This window comes from Haliotis cracherodii, unplaced genomic scaffold, assembly GCF_022045235.1.
Source record: "Haliotis cracherodii isolate W230 unplaced genomic scaffold, xgHalCrac1.p SCAF_57, whole genome shotgun sequence".
In the NCBI taxonomy this organism is placed as follows: Eukaryota; Metazoa; Mollusca; class Gastropoda; order Lepetellida; family Haliotidae; genus Haliotis; species Haliotis cracherodii.
The window spans coordinates 1-24107 of record NW_027266316.1 but is presented as its reverse complement, the minus strand read 5'-3'; the positions used below and the strand labels follow the sequence as shown (position 1 = coordinate 24107).

At 40.9% G+C, this 24107-nt stretch overlaps 1 protein-coding gene across 10 annotated transcripts in view; it reads right to left on the bottom strand.

The window, feature by feature from the left end:
* The window catches only part of LOC139444582 (myocyte-specific enhancer factor 2A-like), a 116892-nt gene extending 93397 nt beyond the window's left edge, over window positions 1-23495 (bottom strand). For 2 of the 10 annotated variants that reach the window (XM_071225464.1, XM_071225485.1), the window contains exons 1-2: window positions 23162-23250; window positions 22593-22773 (exon numbers count right to left, since the gene is read on the bottom strand). The gene's annotated coding sequence lies outside the window, so the exon portion shown is untranslated. Of the gene's footprint in view, window positions 1-8104; window positions 8126-13318; window positions 13337-22592; window positions 22774-22973; window positions 23061-23090; window positions 23113-23138; window positions 23251-23273 lie in introns of those variants that run through there. The other 8 variants (XM_071225466.1, XM_071225468.1, XM_071225467.1 and 5 more) reach the window with 8 other exon arrangements.
* Between the last annotated feature and the right edge of the window lie 612 nt (window positions 23496-24107).

Sequence of the window (24107 nt, the reverse complement as noted above, 5' to 3'; positions counted from 1 at the left end):
GCCTTGCCCTAATGAACTCTTAATGAACACGCCGATGTTCACTATAGCAGGAATGATGTTTTTAGCCTTCCCATCATGCAATGCATCTGACCTGATAATATCTTTCCCTGCTTCAGTCACACATGAATTATGTAGAACAAACTCTTGAGACAAAAATCTACATTTTTTTCTGGCTTAAGTGCAACAACAGCGTGGCATTAACATACATGGCAAAGTTGGTTTTTGTAGTATATTATCAATTCATCACTACCCTGCACAGCAGATATACCAGGGGTCAAATGGGTTTCAAAACGTGTATTGGACACAGCAACACGTCCACTGACTTTTCATTCCAATATGTAATATTAGTGAGTGATTGAGTGAGTATTGTTTTACGCCACTTTTAGCAATATTCCAGCAATATCACGGCGGGGGACACCAGATATAGGCTTCACACATTGTACCTATGTCGGGATTCAAACCCGGGTCTTCAGTGTGACAAGCGAATGCTTTAACCGCTAGGCTACCCGACCGCCCCATATATGACATTAACTGGCCCAAATGTTTGCATTTGTTTCCCTTTGCTATCCCTCTGTTAGTGAGGATATTTCATGCTCATGATATCAATCACTGGATTGTCTGGTCCATACTCAATTATTTACAGACTGTCGTCATATAGCTGGATTATTGCTGAGTGCGGCATTAAACAACAAACCAACAACAACACTAAAAAGAAGATTTGACGGGCCAGTTTTAATGGATCAATTCTGATTGACAGTGTCTGCACATGTCAAGGGCATAACACAGAAACACCATGACTGAAGAAATCATGCACTCTGCTGCTAAACAAGGGATCCCACACTAGGTCAGATGCACCATACTGCCATCAGAGTGGTATGCATAGCCTCCATCACTGCACGTCATGACTCTCTGTACCAAATACACCAAACATGGCTCCAACCAAACACGTCATGACTCGCTGTACCAACAACACCAAACATGGCTCCAACCAAACACATCATGACTCTCTGTACCAACACCAAACATGGCTCCCAACCAAACACGTCATGACTCTCTGTACCAACACCAAACATGGCTCCAACCAAACACGTCATGACTCGCTGTACCAACAACACCAAACATGGCTCCAATCAAACACATCATGACTCTCTGTACCAACACCAAACATGGCTCCCAACCAAACACGTCATGACTCTCTGTACCAACAACACCAAACATGGCTCCAACCAAACACATCATGACTCTCTGTACCAACAAAACCAAACATGGCTCCAACCAAACACATCATGACTCTCTGTACCAACAACACCAAACATGGCTCCAACCAAACACATCATGACTCTCTGTACCAACAACACCAAACATGGCTCCCAACCAAACACGTCATGAGTAACAATATCAAACATGGCTCCAACCAAACACGTCATGAGTAACAACACCAAACATGGCTCCAGCCAAAAAAATCATGACTCTCTGTACCAACAACACCAAACATGGCTCCCAACCAAACACGTCATGACTCTCTGTACCAACAAAACCAAACATGGCTCCAGCCAAACACATCATGACTCTCTGTACCAACAACACCAAAGATGGCTCCAACCAAACACGTCATGACTCTCTGTACCAACAAAACCAAACATGGCTCCAGCCAAACACATCATGACTCTCTGTACCAACAACACCAAACATGGCTCCCAACCAAACACGTCATGAGTAACAATATCAAACATGGCTCCAACCAAACACGTCATGAGTAACAACACCAAACATGGCTCCAGCCAAAAAAATCATGACTCTCTGTACCAACAACACCAAACATGGCTCCCAACCAAACACGCCATGACTCTCTGTACCAACAACACCAAACATGGCTCCCAACCAAACACGTCATGACTCTCTGTACCAACAAAACCAAACATGGCTCCAGCCAAACACATCATGACTCTCTGTACCAACAACACCAAAGATGGCTCCAACCAAACACGTCATGACTCTCTGTACCAACAAAACCAAACATGGCTCCAGCCAAACACATCATGACTCTCTGTACCAACAACACCAAACATGGCTCCCAGCCAAACATGTCATGAGTAACAATATCAAACATGGCTCCAACCAAACACGTCATGAGTAACAATATCAAACATGGCTCCAACCAAACACGTCATGAGTAACAGTATCAAACATGGATCCATCCGAACACGTCATGAGTAACAATATCAAACATGGCTCCAAACAAACATGTCATGAGTAACAATATCAAACATGGCTCCCAGCCAAACACGTCATGAGTAACAATATCAAACATGGCTCCAACCAAACACGTCATGAGTAACAATATCAAACATGGCTCCAACCAAACACGTCATGAGTAACAATATCAAACATGGCTCCAACCAAACACGTCATGAGTAACAATATCAAACATGGCTCCAACCAAACACGTCATGAGTAACAATATCAAACATGGCTCCCAGCCAAACACGTCATGAGTAACAATATCAAACATGGCTCCCAACCAAACACGTCATGAGTAACAACACCAAACATGGCTCCAAACAAACATGTCATGAGTAACAACACGAAACATGGCTCCCAGCCAAACACGTCATGAGTAACAATATCAAACATGGCTCCAACCAAACACGGCATGAGTAACAACACCAAACATGGCTCCAAACAAACACGTCATGAGTAACAACACGAAACATGGCTCCCAGCCAAACACGGCATGAGTAACAACACCAAACATGGCTCCAACCAAACACGTCATGAGTAACAACACCAAACATGGCTTCCAGCCAAACACGTCATGAGTAACAATATCAAACATGGCTCCCAGCCAAACACGTCATGAGTAACAATATCAAACATGGCTCCCAACCAAACACGTCATGAGTAACAACACCAAACATGGCTCCAAACAAACATGTCATGAGTAACAATATCAAACATGGCTCCCAGCCAAACACGTCATGAGTAACAATATCAAACATGGCTCCAACCAAACACGGCATGAGTAACAACACCAAACATGGCTCCCAACAAACACGTCATGAGTAACAATATCAAACATGGCTCCAAACAAACACGTCATGAGTAACAATATCAAACATGGCTCCCAGCCAAACACGGCATGAGTAACAACACCAAACATGGCTCCCAACAAACACGTCATGAGTAACAATATCAAACATGGCTCCAAACAAACACGTCATGAGTAACAATATCAAACATGGCTCCCAGCCAAACACGGCATGAGTAACAACACCAAACATGGCTCCCAACAAACACGGCATGAGTAACAACACCAAACATGGCTCCCAACAAACACGTCATGAGTAACAATATCAAACATGGCTCCAAACAAACACGTCATGAGTAACAATATCAAACATGGCTCCCAGCCAAACACGGCATGAGTAACAACACCAAACATGGCTCCCAACAAACACGGCATGAGTAACAACACCAAACATGGCTCCCAACAAACACGTCATGAGTAACAATATCAAACATGGCTCCAAACAAACACGTCATGAGTAACAATATCAAACATGGCTCCAACCAAACACGTCATGAGTAACAACACCAAACATGGCTCCAACCAAACACGTCATGAGTAACAACACCAAACACGTTTCTCTGCCCAATATGTCTGTAACCAGAATCAGCCACCCACCAAACAGAACATGGCTTTGCATACCCCAAATATTTAACATGGCACCCTACCCACCATGAATGCAGCATATATAGCAACTGCATATTTGGTCATCCAATACCATTAGCCTCTGTGAGTAGCCCCTCTTTGGGTGTCATGAACACAATTGCCAATTTCTCCCTAATGATTGGTGCTTCTACTTGCCCCAGGAAAGCTTCAGGCTCCTCGTCCCCTATGTCTACTGAACACGAATGGTTAGCACCACTGTACAAAATCAGAGCCATTGGTATTGGAATCAGAAAGCAGCATTTTGATTTCACAATTCTCTTGAGCATATGTAACAGCTGAGTCTGAAAAGAATTCAGATTTCAACCTTTTTGGTCCAAATTCTGTGGGGACTAAAACAATTTTGGAATGTATTGATCTTATAGCTATCTTGCCTCCATGCTCACGTCCAAGTTGAGAAAAACTCCTTACTTCTACTCAAGTGGAGTCTTAACCTGCTTCTAATGATCCAGATGAAACAGGAAAATAGCCTATGTTAGCCTAGTTGCCTTACATTTGATGGCAATTTAATTCTGTTGTCATCTCAGTTTACTAGTGGCTAGTACAGCCACATCAGTCAGGGGTCCTGTAGAAGACATCCTCCTCATTCGGTCAGCCCGTATTCATGAAAGTCTTATTCTGTTACAAATAGCAGTAAATCATAACAATTCCTGTTCCACACTTATTTCAACTAAATCGATATCGCTACTTTAAATGTGCAAAAACATTCCCCTTTTTTGGAGGTCTAGTCAGTGTGAGGCTGTCTGAAAGCTCTGCCTCAGCCCTCCCCTCAACAATCAATAAGTCTAGCTCAAAAACGAAGAGCCTTGCCCTTTGCCGAGAGTGTCCTCCATGCCGAAGCATCCATTAATATGTCAGTCAAAATACATCGTGCATTTTCCTTAGGACCTTTGCTAATCAATACCTAATCAATACCAGCAAAATCAATTGATCACCTCTCTTCCAGTTCAGGAGGTGCACCAATCTAGCTCCTAATTCTGTTCCGTTTCCATTTCAGACAGTTTCAAGTTTCCGAGCCTCCATCTGGGTCATTAGGAGCTGCCTGTGAGGGAACCATGGAAGAAAAACCCACACACATATCAGACCAGACCAATTCCATCTTCACTTTGTCTGATAAGATATTGACAAACAGTTATGAATACACCAAGCCAGTACAAAGAAAAAAGGTATATTCAATAATGGCTTGAAAGGATATTCCCGAAGATTCACTTTGTCCCATTATCTAAATCCTAAATAGGAATATCATGGAGTTCAGAAAGGAAAACGATATCATATTTTAGAGTCAATTTTTTTTACCACTTTTAAAGATGTAAAAATAATGTTGATGACTGTTTACAGCAAAATGAGCATGGAACAATGTTTGTTTGTTGTTTAATGCCGCACTCAGCACTTTTCCAGCAAAATGTCTGTAAATAACCGAGTCTGGACCAGACAATCCAATGATTGACATCATGAGCATCGACCCATGCAATATGGTATACGATGACATGTACGATGTCAGCATGCCTGACCACCCGATCTTGTTTAGTCGCCTCTTACATGCATAGTCAGCTTTTACGTCGGCATGGGTTGCTGAAGACCTATTCTACACCATATCTTCACGGGTCAAATCTGAACAAAGTACTTCTGACCACTGATCAGTGTAAGGAGGTCTTTGCCAACAGCCTTATTATTTCTTGTGTCATAAATCATTTGTATGTTAAATATGAAAGTATTGCCATATCTTGAAAAAAAAAATTTTTTTAAATGTAACAACAAGCACTTATTTCTGACAGATATGATTAACGCGATGCATGTATGTTGTTTCGGACAGTAATGGTCATGTAGTGGTGAAATACACAAGGAATCCACCCCTGTATTTGAATGTTGGGAGTTTATTACAGGACACTTCTGCTGACGACATGATGGCTGTCTTAACTGTGACATTGATACATACGTACCCCGTTAAACAATTCGGTTCATTGGCTTGAGACAATTCATCATCATGATTGACATCAGACAAGTCTCTTTGTACCAAAGCCTCAACTGCCTAACTTCCAACAAACACCCTCACAAGCACGAGAAAATAAAAAAGTCTATCTCTTGACAGCAAAACATCAACTTTTAAGCATCGTCTTAGAAACTGTCTTGACACACGATTCAGTCTACACATTTTGACACAATAGCGAGCCCTCCTTGGGAAACATGGGCTTTTACTGAGGCACAAGTAAAACCGATAATTCCCTCCGTCAATATTTGTAAGAGTCTAATGTTATGAAAGCGAGACCTCACAGTCCCTCGATAAAACCTCATGTTAACGTGGCCGGGACACACTTTCACATTTTCGTGGAACCAGAGCCCGCGCTCACACGGGGAATTCAAACCACAATGTCGGTGTGAGAACTCCAATCTTCGGCTGACCGACAACCCAAACAGTTTACTCTAGGGAAAGCCATCCCATTTCTCCTGTAGCTTCACATGATAGGAATCCATCCAAAACCATACAATCTTTTAATTGAAAACACAAAAATCTTCCATTTGGGTATCAATTTCACTCAAATATAGCAAGTTTCATGTTTAACATCTGAATCAAATACTACACTCTTTTTCAAAAGTTTCATATTTTTCATATTTTCTTAAATTACACTTAAGACCTTATCTTTATATTCAACACAAATACATGTTTAAAATATTGGGGGGGAAATTCCTTATGTTATGTTTTGTGGCACCTAATAACTGTTTATGAAAGTGATGCCGATCGAGAGCATACGACATATCACATCACTCCTCTGTAGCCCCTGGAGGCTCCAAGAGTTGACCTTTGTCAAGATTATATCAGCTAAACTTACGTATCTACAGTTGTGACACACTTCTTGGTGTATTAATTTGTTTTGGATATCAGCTGTGCAGTAGATTGTACAAGAAGAACATAACATTGTCATTCATTAATATCCATGTCTCAGACAACAACCTGATGATCGAAGCTTGAAACCTGACTGCAACTTCAGTCCTACTAAGAGATTTGGAACAATTTCAAATTCAAATCAGTCCAAACATATGTGATGGAAAGAAAAGATGCTAGCGGTCAATCATCTCAACACTTCCAATAACTTTCATAACAAACTTTAAATGTTTTCTCAATGTTTAATTTGGCAATTCCAAAGGACCAAAACAGCTAATCAACCTTATCCCTCGAACTTGTACCATAATACCTGCTACACAGTTTATCCCACAGTCTCCATTGAAAACTAGAGAAGATAGCAGATATAATGTTGAACAGAATTCTGGTGTTGCGGAATTACAGAGCTGAGATAAAAGCAGCCTGGCCTTCACTTTTGCGTAGGACAAGGATTCTGAAAAACAATGTGACACCAAAGACACAGACAAACCTATTTAGTTTCATTTTACCCCAATTATGCCAGCCCCAACATGATACAAGGACTTTAATTCCCCTGACAGAGATCCACCTTATCTGTGCCACACCCAGCCACCAGGGTATAGGCAGATCTAACACAACTCAGCACATCACCAGGTAAACACCAGATTACACACAGATGCATGCATATTGCACTCAAGAGATCATACATAATAATGGTCATGGCAATACATATTGATATATGGCTGACTCCAGTGATGATGATAAATATTTTACCTGTTCATGGTATAACACATTGATATATAACTGACTTCAGCAATGGTAATTTTTTTACCTGCTCATGATATAACACATTGATATATAACTGACTTCAGCAATGGTATTTCTTTTAACTGATCATGGTATAACATACTGATATATAACAGACTTCAGCAATGATAATTTTTTTACCTGATCATGGTATAACATATTGATATATAACAGACTTCAGCAATGATGATAATGATTTAACCAGGTCATGGCATAATACATTGATATATATCTGACTAGACACTAATGTAAGGATATACAAACTACCTCACCATGGTATACCACACACATATATATACATATACCTGACCATACAACTATGTAAGTATATTATGACTCCCTGGTTATAGTGTAATACATTGATGTATAACAGACTGCAGCAATGATGACAATGATTGTAGCTGATCATGGTATAACATACTGATATATATCTGACCATACAATTATATAAATATATTATGACTACCTGGCTATAGTATAATTCATTGCTACATATCTGACTTTACAATTATATAAATATATTATGACCTCACTATGGTATAATACTCTGATATACATCTGACTATACAACTGTGTAAGTATATTATGCCAACCTGGATATGACATAACACATTGATATATATCTGACAACAGCAATATAATGACTTTGAATCTATGACCAGTGGATGATAAAACACATGACATAGCAATGTATAAAGACATTGATTTACCTGCAGTGCAGTAACACACTGAGATACATCAGACTCCAGGAATATACAGATGTGGTGATGGATGAGGTATAACAAACTGACGTTTCTTCATCTACAGTAATATCCAACCACTGATTTACCTGGCTGTGATTGTGAGACTTGCGTACCTGTCTGTCAAGTATAGCATTAACACCTGGTCTTGTGTCAGATTTATGAGTGTCTGAAAAAACAACCACGCAGCCAAACTACACCTGACTAGCTTTCATCCTAACTTGGATGTCTCGTTTTACTCGTAGCAAGGCAGCTAATCTACATATCCTATTCAATCAATTCTTTATCATCATGTAAATAAACAACAGATTACGTTATGAGGGCTCTTCCGGTGGCGCTGAAATGGTCCAGCGTATGTGGACAATATGTTTCAGAAATAGAAGCCCTACCTAAAATTATCAATTCAAGTCAAGAGATTAGCTATAAATAGACAATCCTTGAACAAACTTAGATAAGTAAATCCTTGTGTGTGGTGCAGGACAAACACACACACACAAACGTCCTTATTCAATGAGATAGGGGGCGCTTTTGTGTAAATGCATGCTACTATAAATCGTTGCCTTTTGTGTGACGAAAGCGAGTAGTTTTTGCTCAAGCACTAGACAAGTGCACATCGATTTTGTATGACGTGGGTGTGACGACGTGTGCGTAGTCCAGATTATTGAAATGTGAATAATTCAACGTGGCGGTACATTAGAAATGGTGAAGACCTCGTCCCATCACACTCTGGCAATCAATGTTCAATTGTGGCCACTTTTTGAAGTTGTGTTCTTGTTAGGTGTACACAATTGATTTTCCTCATCAGGTAGAATATAATCCTGCCATTAGCAAAATGAGAAAAAACTTTTGTTTATGTAGAGAAATTTCCCAACATATTATGCAAATTGTTCAGCTTTCCAATCACTTAAGGAACCAAACCATGTCACCAAGCTTTGTCTTATGAACTTATCTTACATTGGAACCTTCCACTTCTTACCTTAATGTTCTTTTTCCCACCTGATCTTTCATGTATATTCTGCTTACCTTGCAACTTGTGAAAAACTTGAGGCTATAAAGCCTGGACTATTTGTAGATTCAACAGCCTCTATGTCATCTTGCACTACAGATTAATGTCAACATTCTAACCAACAAGGCACAGTTTCACTTCTTTAACAGAAATTGCTGTTTATGATTCATTAAAAGTTTATGATTCATTTAAAATTGTCAATAGTCGCCCTTGGTGTCTCTTGTTTGTTGTTTTCTCTTATCTATAAATCTCTACCTAAGATGTACAACCACGTCCTGCCCACTTATTAATCTAATTTAAGTTAATTTCATTTAATTTATCACCTGCTTGATAAAGCGCTGAAATGTGACATTGAAAAAAATACAGAAGTTGAAATCCATACATCAAACCTGTATTCACTGATGCTACAGCTTCTAAAATGACACTTAAACATACATTAAAAACTTCTTAAGCTTTGAAATGTTCTAGATAATCAAAGATATGAAAATCAACATTGACCTGATTAACATGAACTTTGGTCCTGCATATCCGAGCACCAGTTTGATATTTGCTGAAACATATTGAGGCAATCAAGAACTATTCTAAAACATTAATAACAACTTAATGGACACTCATACCAAATTATTGAATAATATGGTTTGACAAATAACCTGAATGTTTTATACATTTTTTGTAAACATATTGGAATTTGATATAGATGTTAAAATGAACAGTCACGATATTCTAAATGAAAAAAGTATCATACTCTTAAGAAACTGATAAAGTCTTCTATGATAGAAATTCCCGAAAGACAAGAGGCTTGGTTGGATGAGATAAGTCACTTGTGTTCAGTTCCTCGAGTACACGGGTCAAGAGACACGCTGATAGTCACTGCTGTACAGGAGTGCTACGCTGTTGTTTGCCTCAGAGTTCAATATGTCAGTATTAACACCAAGCCTTAAAGACATACACTTTATAAAATAGTCCATTTAACCAAACATCAAGCTGTAATCCAATAACCTGAACAAATGGCAACAATTGAAGCTCCCAAATCCAGGGCGTAAATACTTTAAAATAAATAAAAAGTTACCATATTAACTTGTCAAACCTCTTGAGAGGTAAGGTAAGAATTTTCGCCACTCTTAGAACTGTTTCAGCAATATCATTGGCCGGACATTTGGAACAGCTTGCGTTCCCATCCCCTTGTACCCAGGGGGTCACCCCAGCACTGTCAGCAAGAGATCTATTCCAGGACTCGTAGATCTTCACCAAATTTTACTACCTTGATCATAGCAAAACAAAATATACCCTCGATAATACACTTTCTTGGGTGTAGATACCATTTTGCCCGAGTACTATCGATTTATAAAACACCCACAACAATATTATCACACAGTTTCATCGTTTTGCATTCAAAAGACCCCAATTACATCCATGTTCAAGATGCAGAAATGAGATATGCTTGTGTGAATTTTGCGCTCACTCATACCGAGAAGCCTTCCATGATGCTGATTGGTTGATTAGAAAGTTCACCCGACATGACCTTCTGTGGAGCGTCCTCAGATCCTCCCACAGAGAGGTATCGTATCGGAGTAAACCATCAGATTGAAATGAGATTGAGGCTACACTACCCAACCACCCTCCTTCTTGGAGCATAATAAAGAAAATATGAATGTTTCAGTGTACTTGCACCTTTAATTTCATCAAATCATTTACTTGATAATAGATAATCTTTACTACACTTCACAAGAAATTGGTCTTCGCACACGTGTTCCTTATCACAGTGTTCGTGGCCGTCATCTTCACCATCTTTATAATCAGTCAAGACATATACACCACTTTTCTTCCCACAAAAAACAGCAACCAAAATCCTACTGAAAAACTATTTACAGTTCTTTTCTTCCCTAAAAAAAATAGCCACCAAAATCTCAGTGAAAAAAACAAAAACAAAAGCACAAAGTGACAGGTATGTTAAAAATTAATTCTTACTAGAACTAAACTTTGCCCCAGCCTAATAATGACTTTAAGCATGGAGTGTGAAACCTTATCTAATGTTGTATATCTAGATGTGTTGCCAGGAAGATGGCATCCAATATGTTAAATTAGTTCTGACGCCCCCGGGGGCTCTTGTCAGTACAATGCTAACAATCCAATCAATGGACTGAACGAACAGATGATCAGGGGGAATTCACCACCTAACAAGCCACAAAGTTGCCTGAAATTCAATTAGGAACAATTACAAATCAATACGTTCAGTGAGAAAAATTAAATTTCAGAATATTTTACATTGGTTGTAAATGCTGAGGAGAGTTTTGGCTTGAAAATTTAATTGTAAGATGAAAGAAATGTCAATTTGTAATCTCTTAGTAACTTGAGATATTGACATGTATACTATCTACATGGTAAACTGACTGGAGAACAGCTCATTGCCATTAATAATACATTCATCTTGACAGTTTCAATACATATAATCAGCCTCTTAAAATGCCTTTGAAGTTCCAAGGATCCTTAATTTCCCATTGATTATTAATATTTGTAATGGGAGAACATATTATTAACTCCCTCCAATACAGGAGAAATATTCAGTGTCGATAATCTTTTCCCATATCTCACTGTCAAAACTTCACCAGTCCTATCACACTGATATTTGTAAAACTTAATTCATATTTCATACCACACTTATCACACTTTTATGTATCATAATTCATGAGTGATATTTAGTATATACCATACATATGTTCCCATAAACATGTATATCAGATACAGGACTGAAGTGTTTCTGGTGGCTGATTGGATGAAAAGAATTCTTATGTATGGGTTATTCATAGTGGAGACACTACTTCCCTGATGCCTAGTCAGAACTAAAACAATGACAGGAAACATGGGACTGAAACAGCATCTCCCCCTTCCCCCCCCCAATATCCCCCCCCCCACCCCTCCCCAACACACACTCTAGTGCTGAGGCACTTATTGTAGGAATCGTGTATTGTTAGGCCAGACTTCTGTTTGATTTACAGATTGTATTACTGAAATGTTTCAACATGTTTTTAAGGGGAGTTCAGATATATTTGGGACAGTAGGTGGGAATAAAAATACATAGAGCCTCTGTAGCTCACCTTACTTAGGAAAGAATACCTTTAGCTTGCTTCAACAACATTTTAGTACAAATATCAACAGTGTGTTAAATAAAAATTGGTGCAAAAAATTCTGGAAAAATAAACATTTTGCAACATTGTTTTACATTTGTGACCCCAACTATAATGCTGCAAAGGTAAAATGACTTCCTTATAAGGAGATGTGAAAAAGGTAAATGTTCACAATGAACAGATGGATAAACAGACGGACAGACAAGAGACAATGTGCTATGACACCGGTAGTAACCCTCTGATGTGTGATACAATCCCTGTAGTAACCCTCTGATGTGTGATACAACTCCTGTAGTAACACTGATGTGTGATACAACCCCTGTAGTAACCCCCTGATGTGTGATACAACCCCTATAGTAACCCCCTGATGTATGATACAACCCCTGTAGTTACCCTCTGATGTGTGATACAACCCCTATAGTAACCTTCTGTAGTAACCCCCTGATGTGTGATACAACCCCTGTAGTAACCTTCTGTAGTAAGCCTCTGATGTATGATACAATCCCTGTAGTAATCCTCTGATGTGTGATACAACCCCTGTAGTTACCCTCTGATGTGTGATACAACCCCTGTAGTAACCCCCTGATGTGTGATACAACCCCTGTAGTAACCTTCTGTAGTAAGCCTCTGATGTGTGATACAATCCCTGTAGTAACTCTTTGATGTGATACAACCCCTGTAGTTACCCTCTGAAGTGTGATACAACCCCTGTAGTAACCCTCTGTAGTAAGCCTCTGATGTGTGATACAATCCCTGTAGTAACTCTCTGATGTGTGATACAACCCTTTTAGTAACCTTCTGATGTGTGATACAACCCCTGTAGTAACTCTCTGATGTGTGACAACACCACATCATGCTGTAACATTAAAATATATTGCAAATGATCATATCATATGATGTCAACAATGCATAGTATCACATGCCATGTTTTTTTCTGTATATATTGCTGGAATGAATAAAACAAAAGTGAAAAAAAACTCTGACGTGACATAACCCCCTGTAGTAACCCTCACATCGTACCTGTAGGTTACCACGTTATGATTAATTGCTCACCTGACTTGAGCCACTGTAAGACGGCCAACATGCTCATAAATCACACTGAACAGTGCCACCCCGTGAGGCCAAGCCCACCAGTTCCTCTTAAGGCCTGCTTTAGCATGGCCACTCTCAACAAGACTGACGTACAAAGTCAACGTGTTACATCTTGCCAATGAAACACACCACTAACAATAATCCTTAGAACTTACCTGATCAATTACCATCTTACGTATATACCATGATACATTAAGTAAATTCAAATTATGTTTCCGGTGATTTTTTTTAAACCTTAATTAACTCAACCTTTGAATACAAGGATGTTTTTATAACGGCTATAAATATCATTAAATATTTTTCCCGTAAACAGATACTAAGCACTAGAGTATATTCTGAGGTGAATGACGTCACACTAGTTCCTATTCTAAATAGAAGAGTCTTGCAATATTTGCATGTATGGTCGTCACAGTTCTGTAATCAATATCACATATCTGTGTATACATTTCACACTGTTCACAATGGAAGCAGTGGATGCACAGTCATTACCCAGCCTCCTATTTCCTTACATCATATTGATTTAACCAACACCTGTGGGTTATATTGCCGTGGTATAACTCATCGTATCACATGCTTTGATTATAACAGGTACGTAACACCCTGAGATTGCCGCCTCTCGGTAATCTGAAGCAGGAGAATTGTGCCAAGTGTGTCATATGACAGTATCTGCGTCAGATGCCTATCTATCACAGCGATGTCAGTTGATAAGTCACAAGTATACATATTACCGGTTTACATCGCGCAAACATTACTGCGTGTTCCATAGCTGTGGTTTGATGATGAATATCTTGTGCTACATTAAGCAACTCTTGGTGTTAGTTATGAGGTATATAAATTGTTGGTTCACAGTCAACTAATTATGAGGGTGAATTGTTCTCAAACAAAAAGTAGGTAATTGGCTGGACTGGCAGTGAATAGTGACCTTTAAATCACCACTTTTTCCATAATCCAACAGTACACTTAAGGCATGTCAACACCTTTACACCAACCACATGTAGACCACAGGCATGTTGACACCTTTACACCAACCACATGTAGACCACAGACATGTCGACACCTTTACACCAACCACATGTAGACCACAGACATGAAGACACTTTTATACCAACCACATGTAGACCACAGACATGAAGACACTTTTACTCCAACCAACTATAGACCACAGGCATGTCGACACCTTTACACCAACCAACTGTAGACCATGGGCATGTCGACACCTTTACACCAACCAACTGTAGACCACAGTCATGAAGACACTTTTACACCAACCTATAGACCACGGGCAAGTCGACACCTTCACACCAACCAACTATAGAGCACAGGCATGTCGACACCTTTACACCAACCAACTATAGACCACAGTCATGTCGACACCTTTACACCAACCAACTGTAGACCACAGACATGAAGACACTTTTACACCAACCAACTATAGACCACGGGCATATCGACACCTTTACACCAACCACATGTAGACTAAAGACATGAAGACACTTTTACACCAGCCAACTGTAGACCACAGGCATGTCGACACTTTTACACCAACAGACTGTATCAGTATGTTTTGTGCCCCTTGAAGAATTTCAGCTACATATCAAATTTGTATGACCAAAGATGTATGAATTTTTTTCATGGCCGAAAAGTCCCATGAATACTGGATGTTCTCGAGTGAGTGAGTGAGTGAGTGAGTATGGTTTTACGCCACTTTTAGCAATGTTCCAGCAATATCACAGCGGGTTTCACACAATGTACCCAGGTGGTGAATATTATTCTAAAATCATGGAACAGTATAAACAGCCAGTTAACATTCTTGTATATGTCTTGTGTGTGATATTATGTAGCTGGTGATTTGAAAATGCCCCAAATTCCTCTGGGAACCTTTTGGATACAGGGATTCCACCATTTCTGTCTTGATTTCTTAAATATATTGTTCAAGGTCATGTACGAGAATTATTACAATGTTATATGCTCAATTAAAAATTACTACAGACATGGTAGAGAAGACTGCAAAGTGAAACATGTACACCTTACCTGCACCAACAGGGCTGAGAGTATACAGGTGAACAGTCTCTAGAACATAGTCAAACATTCCCTCGTCATCCCCAACACATGTGACACACCCAATAACCCCAGTGCTGGTGCCTACTACCCGTGACACACAACGGGATGGGGGTGGGGGGGCCACCATGGACAGCTGTGTCAACTACTACCATTCCATGTGGTGAAAATTGGTAAAAATCCATCATTAGATGATTGGTTCATTGCATGTCATTTATAGTTGATATGTTTTGTTTGATTGACATTATCGACCCATCTATAGCCATTTTACCAAACTGATGTGCCACCCCCCACCCCCCACCCCCCACCCCCTTTGGGTATACCCCTCTCCCAACACGCACGCACGCACTCGGACAGATAGACAGATAGGGCAGAGTGAGTGACTGAATGTGGTAAACACAGCTTTCTGTTTGAACAGAAATTAATTGATATCACAACATATTAGCTTCATGTGAAAGGATGCCTAGGCTGTACTTCTTGGCCAATGCCCCACACATGGGAAACCTCAGACTACCTGTGCACACTGCCAGGTGTACAGCCATCAGTTCTATCCCTGGTCCCCAATGGATCTTAAGACAAGCACAGGTTACTGGGGACCTGTTCTAACCCTGGTCCCCACTGGGTCTTAAGACAAGCACAGGTTACTGGGGGCCTGTTCTAACCCTGGTCCCCACTGGGTCTTAAGACAAGCACAGGTTACCAGGGACCTGTTCTAACCCTGGTCCCCACTGGGTCTTAAGACAAGCACAGGTTACCAGGGACCTGTTCTAACCCTGGTCCCCACTGGGTCTTAAGACAAGCACAGGTTGCCGGGGACCTGTTCTAACCCTGGTCCCCACTGGGTCTTAAGACAAGCACAGGTTACCAGGGACCTGTTCTAACCCTGGTCCCCACTGGGTCTTAAGACAAGCACAGGTTACCAGGGACCTGTTCTAACCCTGGTCCCCACTGGGTCTTAAGACAAGCACAGGTTACCAGGGACCTGTTCTAACCCTGGTCCCCACTGGGTCTTAAGACAAGCACAGGTTACCAGGGACCTGTTCTAACCCTGGTCCCCACTGGGTCTTAAGACAAGCACAGGTTGCCGGGGACCTGTTCTAACCCTGGTCCCCACTGGGTCTTAAGACAAGCACAGGTTACCAGGGACCTGTTCTAACCCTGGTCCCCACTGGGTCTTAAGACAAGCACAGGTTGCCGGGGACCTGTTCTAACCCTGGTCCCCACTGGGTCTTAAGACAAGCACAGGTTACCAGGGACCTGTTCTAACCCTGGTCCCCACTGGGTCTTAAGACAAGCACAGGTTGCCGGGGACCTGTTCTAACCCTGGTCCCCACTGGGTCTTAAGACAAGCATAGGTTGCCAGGGACCTGTTCTAACCCTGGTCCCCACTGGGTCTTAAGACAAGCATAGGTTGCCGGGGACCTGTTCTAATCCATCTGTTATGAACTTAAACTGGCAAGCATCAGATCAGTACTATTTGAGTGGGCCAATCTCCTGTTAACGAAGCATATGCACCATTCCAAATTACTGATGTTTGTTTGTTTGTTATGCAGCACTCAGCAATATTGCAGCTATATATCATAGTCTGTAAATAATCGAGTCTGGACCAGACAATCCAGTAATTGACATCATGAGTATCGAGCCATGTAATTGGGATACGATGACATGCATCAACCAAGTCAATGAGCTTGACCACCCGATCCTGTTCGTTGCCTTACGACAATCATCACCAGGGAAACTGAGGACCTAGTTACTGATGTAACATCATACACATAAAAGAATCTGTGAAGTCACAGGAACACTAGGATCACAATGGATTGATATATACAACTGTACCTTAACATCATTTATTGGGAGAAAGAAGTAATTGTGGAAGTGAGTGTATGTTATTGTTTGTCAGTTGTCACCAGACAGTAACTTCTACCCATAACCCTCCTCTAGATGTGGCCCTGTGTTACTCACCAGACAGTAACTTCTACCCATAACCCTCCTCTAGATGTGGCCCTGTGTCACTCACCAGACAGTAACTTCTACCCATAACCCTCCGCTAGATGTGGCCCTGTGTCACTCACCAGACAGTAACTTCTACCCATAACCCTCCGCTAGATGTGGCCCTGTGTCACTCACCAGACAGTAACTTCTACCCATAACCCTCCTCTATGTGGCCCTGTGTCACTCACCAGACAGTGACTTCTACCCATAACCCTCCGCTAGATGTGGCCCTGTGTCACTCACCAGACAGTGACTTCTGCCCATAACCTTCCTCTATGTGGCCCTGTGTCACTCACCAGACAGTAACTTCTACCCATAACCCTCCTCTATGTGGCCCTGTGTCACTCACCAGACAGTGACTTCTACCCATAACCCTCCTCTATGTGGCCCTGTGTCACTCACCAGACAGTGACTTCTACCCATAACCCTCCGCTAGATGTGGCCCTGTGTCACTCACCAGACAGTGACTTCTACCCATAACCCTCCTCTATGTGGCCCTGTGTCACTCACCAGACAGTGACTTCTACCCATAACCCTCCTCTATGTGGCCCTGTGTCACTCACCAGACAGTGACTTCTACCCATAACCCTCCGCTAGATGTGGCCCTGTGTCACTCACCAGACAGTGACTTCTACCCATAACCCTCCGCTAGATGTGGCCCTGTGTCACTCATCAGACAGTGACTTCTACCCATAACCCTCCGCTAGATGTGGCCCTGTGTCACTCACCAGACAGTGACTTCTACCCATAACCCTCTCTATGTGGCCCTGTGTCACTCATCAGACAGTGACTTCTACCCATAACCCCCCTCCAGATGTGGCCCTGTGTCACTCACCAGACAGTAACTTCTACCCATAACCCCCCTCCAGATGTGGCCCTGTGTCACTCACCAGACAGTGACTTCTACCAATAACCCCCCTCTAGATGTGGCCCTGTGTCACTCACCAGACAGTAACTTCTACCCATAACCCTCCTCTAGATGTGGCCCAGTGTCACTCACCAGACAGTAACTTCTACCCATAACCCCCCTCTAGATGTGGCCCTGTGTCACTCACCAGACAGTAACTTCTACCCATAACCCTCCTCTATGTGGCCCTGTGTCACTCACCAGACAGTAACTTCTACCCATAACCCCCCTCTAGATGTGGCCCTGTGTCACTCACCAGACAGTAACTTCTACCCATAACCCTCCTCTAGATGTGGCCCTGTGTTACTCACCAGACAGTAACTTCTACCCATAACCCTCCTCTAGATGTGGCCCAGTGTCACTCACCAGACAGTAACTTCTACCCATAACCCCCCTCTAGATGTGGCCCTGTGTCACTCACCAGACAGTAACTTCTACCCATAACCCTCCGCCAGACATGGCCCTGTGTCACTCACCAGACAGTGACTTCTACCCATAACCCTCCTCTATGTGGCCCTGTGTCACTCACCAGACAGTAACTTCTACCCATAACCCTCCTCTATGTGGCCCTGTGTCACTCACCAGACAGTAACTTCTACCCATAACCCTCCGCCAGACATGGCCCTGTGTCACTCACCAGACAGTAACTTCTACCCATAACCCTCCTCTATGTGGCCCTGTGTCACTCACCAGACAGTAACTTCTACCCATAACCCTCCTCTAGATGTGGCCCTGTGTCACTCACCAGACAGTAACTTCTACCCATAACCCTCCTCTATGTGGCCCTGTGTCACTCACCAGACAGTAACTTCTACCCATAACCCTCCGCCAGACATGGCCCTGTGTCACTCACCAGACAGTGACTTCTACCCATAACCCTCCGCTAGATGTGGCCCTGTGTTAATCACCATATCTATAGTCACAAATTAGGTCAGACCTTTCTGATAATTGTGTCAGGTGAACCTTTCCTTAATCTACACAAAATGTCTACAACCTCTGTCCCAGTGTCCCCGGCTTTCTTTCACATTAACTGATCAGCCGAATCAACAGTAACTGATAAGCCATTATTCTTACTAAACCACTGTTCTCAGCATTACACTCACACATGAAGTGTTCAATTATAACATGCGTCACTTATCTCCAACTTCTTGACTATGACTATGATTTTCTAATTCTAACAATCCTAAGTTTATTATTTAGTTAATAATATTAACATCTCCACCATCTCAGCATAAAACAACATATTGTTCGAAAATTGCTATACAGTAAACTACAGTTATAACAAACTCAAATGGACCACTAATTTTAATTCGTTATAACCGTAGTTAGTTATAAGCATATATACAACATCTATACAGCAAATGGCTGGGACCAAATTTTACGTTCGTAATATCCGTCAGTTCGTTATAAGCATGTTCGTTACAAACTATTTTACTGTATTTCAAAGTCTTTTTAGATATACTTGTTTTCTCACAAACAGTGAATTTATGTAAATATTTTGGTCTGTTGCCAAGGAAACGTGTCCTGGCATATGATGCCAACACTGACAATAAGGAGCCTTCACCGAGGTGTGACCGTTCCAGATGAGCAGTGCCATACTTCACTGGAGTGACAATACAGAAGGTCCCACCCAGACACATGATGCTGACCGGAGTCACAGCTTAAACAAATTAACCTTTTGAAAATATCAATATTGCAAAGAGACAGCTGATCCCCATGAAAAGACATATAAAAACATGTTTACATGTATATGACGTTAAACCACAAATTATTAACTTTCCTAATTTGTCCTACTGGAAACATGTTCCATTCAATGGGAGTGCCTCAAATATTTTACGCCCAAAAAGCAATAAACTATATATTAATCAATGTATTAGAATACATTTTCTTTTATCCCAAGTTAATATTTTACAATATTGTATAACTGGATCACACACACTGACCAGCTGTTCATATCCAGCTATTATGACAAATAAAACCCTGGTGAGATTATTCCCCTTTATTGAACAAATATCTTATATTGGATTCCTGTGCTTAGCAGATGCACTTGACTGTCAATATTACAAAAACAGACATATCTACAAGGGTGTTCCTAGTCATAGTGCTCGGACTGGATAGTAATGTGTCTCACAGGGATTAAGATTTGAAAAGTGTGATATTCTGTTTTTTAGATCAATATTTCTCAATTTGTTTTCCAAACTTTTAAACACCTAAATTGTCCTACATGTACCCATTCTAATGAAACATGTCCAAGACAGTGTGAACAGCTATAACAAATATAATATTCGTTTTGAAAAATACTTCCTAACTGCTCATCAAACATTGAACAATATATGAATAAATCAAGCCCATAGGCTTAAACACCTCCATAACATTCAATAATACACAGGCTCAAAAACTCCTATAATTAAGAAATTAATGACAAGGGTGAGTTGTAAACCGTACAATAAAACAACACTGCAGGGAGCATAAATTTACGCCATCAAGTTGCAAGCGCATGTTCGAATCTCCAGAAATGACACCATCATAGAACAATGTCTTACTTAAAATAAATCACAAATTATGAAACATTGAGAAGAGACAAAATTAAACATTCCTGACACAAATGCCTCTCTGAGAAAAATGAATGCCTGTCTTGAATGTAGTGGCTCTACACCTCACTGAAAATGATACACATATACCTCATATATGCTTGGTTTAATTAAGGACCTTCAAAAATATAATGTCACTTGATGCAAATCCCTAATTCCTACTAATTTGGGTATGGTTGCCAGGTATATATGAATAATAACACCCTACTTCTCATCAACACTTGCAACAGAGATGTACACAGTTGATGTCTTCTGTATATCACACAGCCTACTTTGACAGTTGTACATCAAAGTGCCTCATGTGACAACAGTGTGTTCACCTAGAGCAAGCTCAGTATGGATTCCAGCAGAAGTAGAACAATGTATTACAAGTTCACTCTTCCTCTATTAAGCTGAAAATAGCCTATTGACCAGAAGCCATTATAAACTCATCAATAGAATATTGACCAACAATCAGTGAGTGAGTGAGTGAATGTGTTAACACAAATCTGATTGTATCACACCTATATGAAAGCACATTGCAAATACTAGTAAAAATCAGCCAACATGTGATTGATAGCATGAACATGTCCTTGTGTTCAAAGTATGAGGACACTATCAAGGTCACCCATATGGTAACCACTCTGTAATCACTCATGTGTAAAAACAGACCCATGACATTCATTTAATGATCGTATTAAATTAAAACTGATTTATTATATTCAACAATGAGCAAATATAATCACAGACATGCATCAAAATAGGAACGATTTTTTCAGACACAAAAACAACACACTGAAATATACAGCAAAACGTGTTGGACTACATGTCAATAATACAATATTAAATCTAGGTAACATAAACAGTCAAAAGCATTTTTATTAAGTTAATATACTGCTGCCAGAGTAGAGGTGTTGGTAAAACCCAAGCTGGTAGTATCGCCATATACAACCAGGTCCACACGACATGCGAGCACTGGGTATGATAATAACTCATTACGTTGATGGGGAAAACTCTTTACTAATCCCGTTGTCTTATCTACAGCTAAGCAGATAGACTCCACGACTACAGATGGGCTGTGTATAAGAAGAACAGATTTGGTAATTGGATTCAGGGCCAAAATCACGACCAACAAATTGCGATTGAGCTGCCTGATTATGTGGAGCTAAGTCAGCCGACGACAGGCAGGGGAAAGGTAGTTGGTAAAAATATCAATAATTGGACCTAGTACTCGGACCGGTCAATACGCGATGCAGGCGCTACCGTGAACGTCAGTTTTTTGACGGTTTTACCAAGCCAATGCAGTACCTAGGCGATACGTTGCTAGGAACGACAGGCAGGTCTGTGACGCAAATGCCATTGGCAACACATCAAGTTCGAACTAACCGAAGCCTCGGGTCTCACTTGCTAAAACACATCCTAAATGTACGATAACAGTTATTCACACAAACCCGAATACATATCCCCTGTTAAAAGTCTGTCGGCCGTTCTCGCCGAGTGGTTATACTGTCTGGCAATGCTGACATAAGTATTAAAGTTACGTACATGGTCCGAACTTTCCCGCAGGCACTGTGCTCCACACGGGCGTAACATTTGATTGACATTTGACATAACCAGCCTTCCGACCGCTACAACTGTTGCCGTTAAGGTCATATTTCAACACTATCATAAGCTAGGGTGTATAAGTACATACAACATGTTGACTTACCCTCACGGGTCGCGATGACTTTTTCTTCGTCTGTAAAATGCCGTGTTCACTACATGAGTCCGAGTGAGACAGACTGATGAAACGGCCTTTGACGGCTGGAGTGCTGGTCACAATCCCGCTGTACAGTAGGAAGAAATTGTCCTTCGGCGATTCCAGTGTTTCTTACAGGGTGTAAGGTATTCTGAAAGAGAGACAGCCAGTCATTTAGCACAGGTTTGATAACGAAGTATAACATGACAAGTCTAACGGACGTCAAAATATCCAGTACGCGATAAGACGGAAATGTTCATATTTCACTTTCTTCCGTCTAAGTGACATATTTCTTTCAAATCGGAGTTCACTATTGAATAAACAATGTTCCCGATACACTACAAGTCTCACCAGACTAAATCCATGAATTGAACCAAAATAACTCTAACGTTTCTATTTTTACTACCCAGTGAGGAGTTATAGGTGAAAATCTGAAGCTCGTTCTATTTTAGGAAAAGGAAAACACACCAGTCCAGTATTTATAGTGGGACGATATGAAAATATCAGTCCGCTTACATAGCCACTTGGTATATATTCACCAGATTAAGGCGGTATAAACTAACGTAGTAAGAGCCTTATGTAATCCTCGCCGTCACTATATCCAGCCACGGAACGATCAAGACTGAAATAACCCTCCAACCTAAATCTGACCTCTTTTCTTGCGCGGAAGGAGTCGATTGCTGGTTACTAAGCGCGGCGGTTCATTTGCGTCATCGGTGACCCAGATATATTCTTCATGATTGAAAATACTCTTCTCAACATGGCAGATAAGAATACATCGACTGCAGAAGCCCTCTGTAGTATATTTATTTCCGCCCTTTGCTTCGTAGCTTCATCAAGAGACTTAGAGTTGAAAATTAAATATTCCAGAACTCACGCGCCAGTAGGAATTCCATGTTATTGACGTCATATGGAAACACCAATCAGAATCGTGGAAATGCTCACGTGAAACTACAGCAGACAGTAGAACATAAACCTCTCGTCGTTTCACCTGACCACTGGTTTACAGTCGTTTTATTATTGTCACTTTCGTTTTCTGAATTATTGGCCCTGAGTAAATGCCAATAGCACGCACGTGTAATTAGATAAAGCTACCACGCCGATGTCCGACTGATTTTACACATGGAATTTATCGGCCACGTGCGTGACAATTTATAACCCCGCCTCTCGATTGCTTATATGGGTATATTCCGTCTTACGCGACTTTTTTTAATGCGTGCGTATTTCCACTGTTTAGGAAGAGGCCGAGTTTACGCATTCCTCTTAAAATAAAGTTTGACGTACGTGTTATGCTCGTGATAGATTTGTCATGAATCATAGTAAATAAACTGGGGCGATGTTATGCTGGTGTTTTTAAAGGAGCTAGCCTGTGATAGTTGGGGAAATCGGACTCCCACGACCAATGTAGGGTAGCGCCTATACAGTGGAGGGTAGACAAGGATGCCATCTATTTCATTTATATGTTATCTCAAATACTTAGAATTT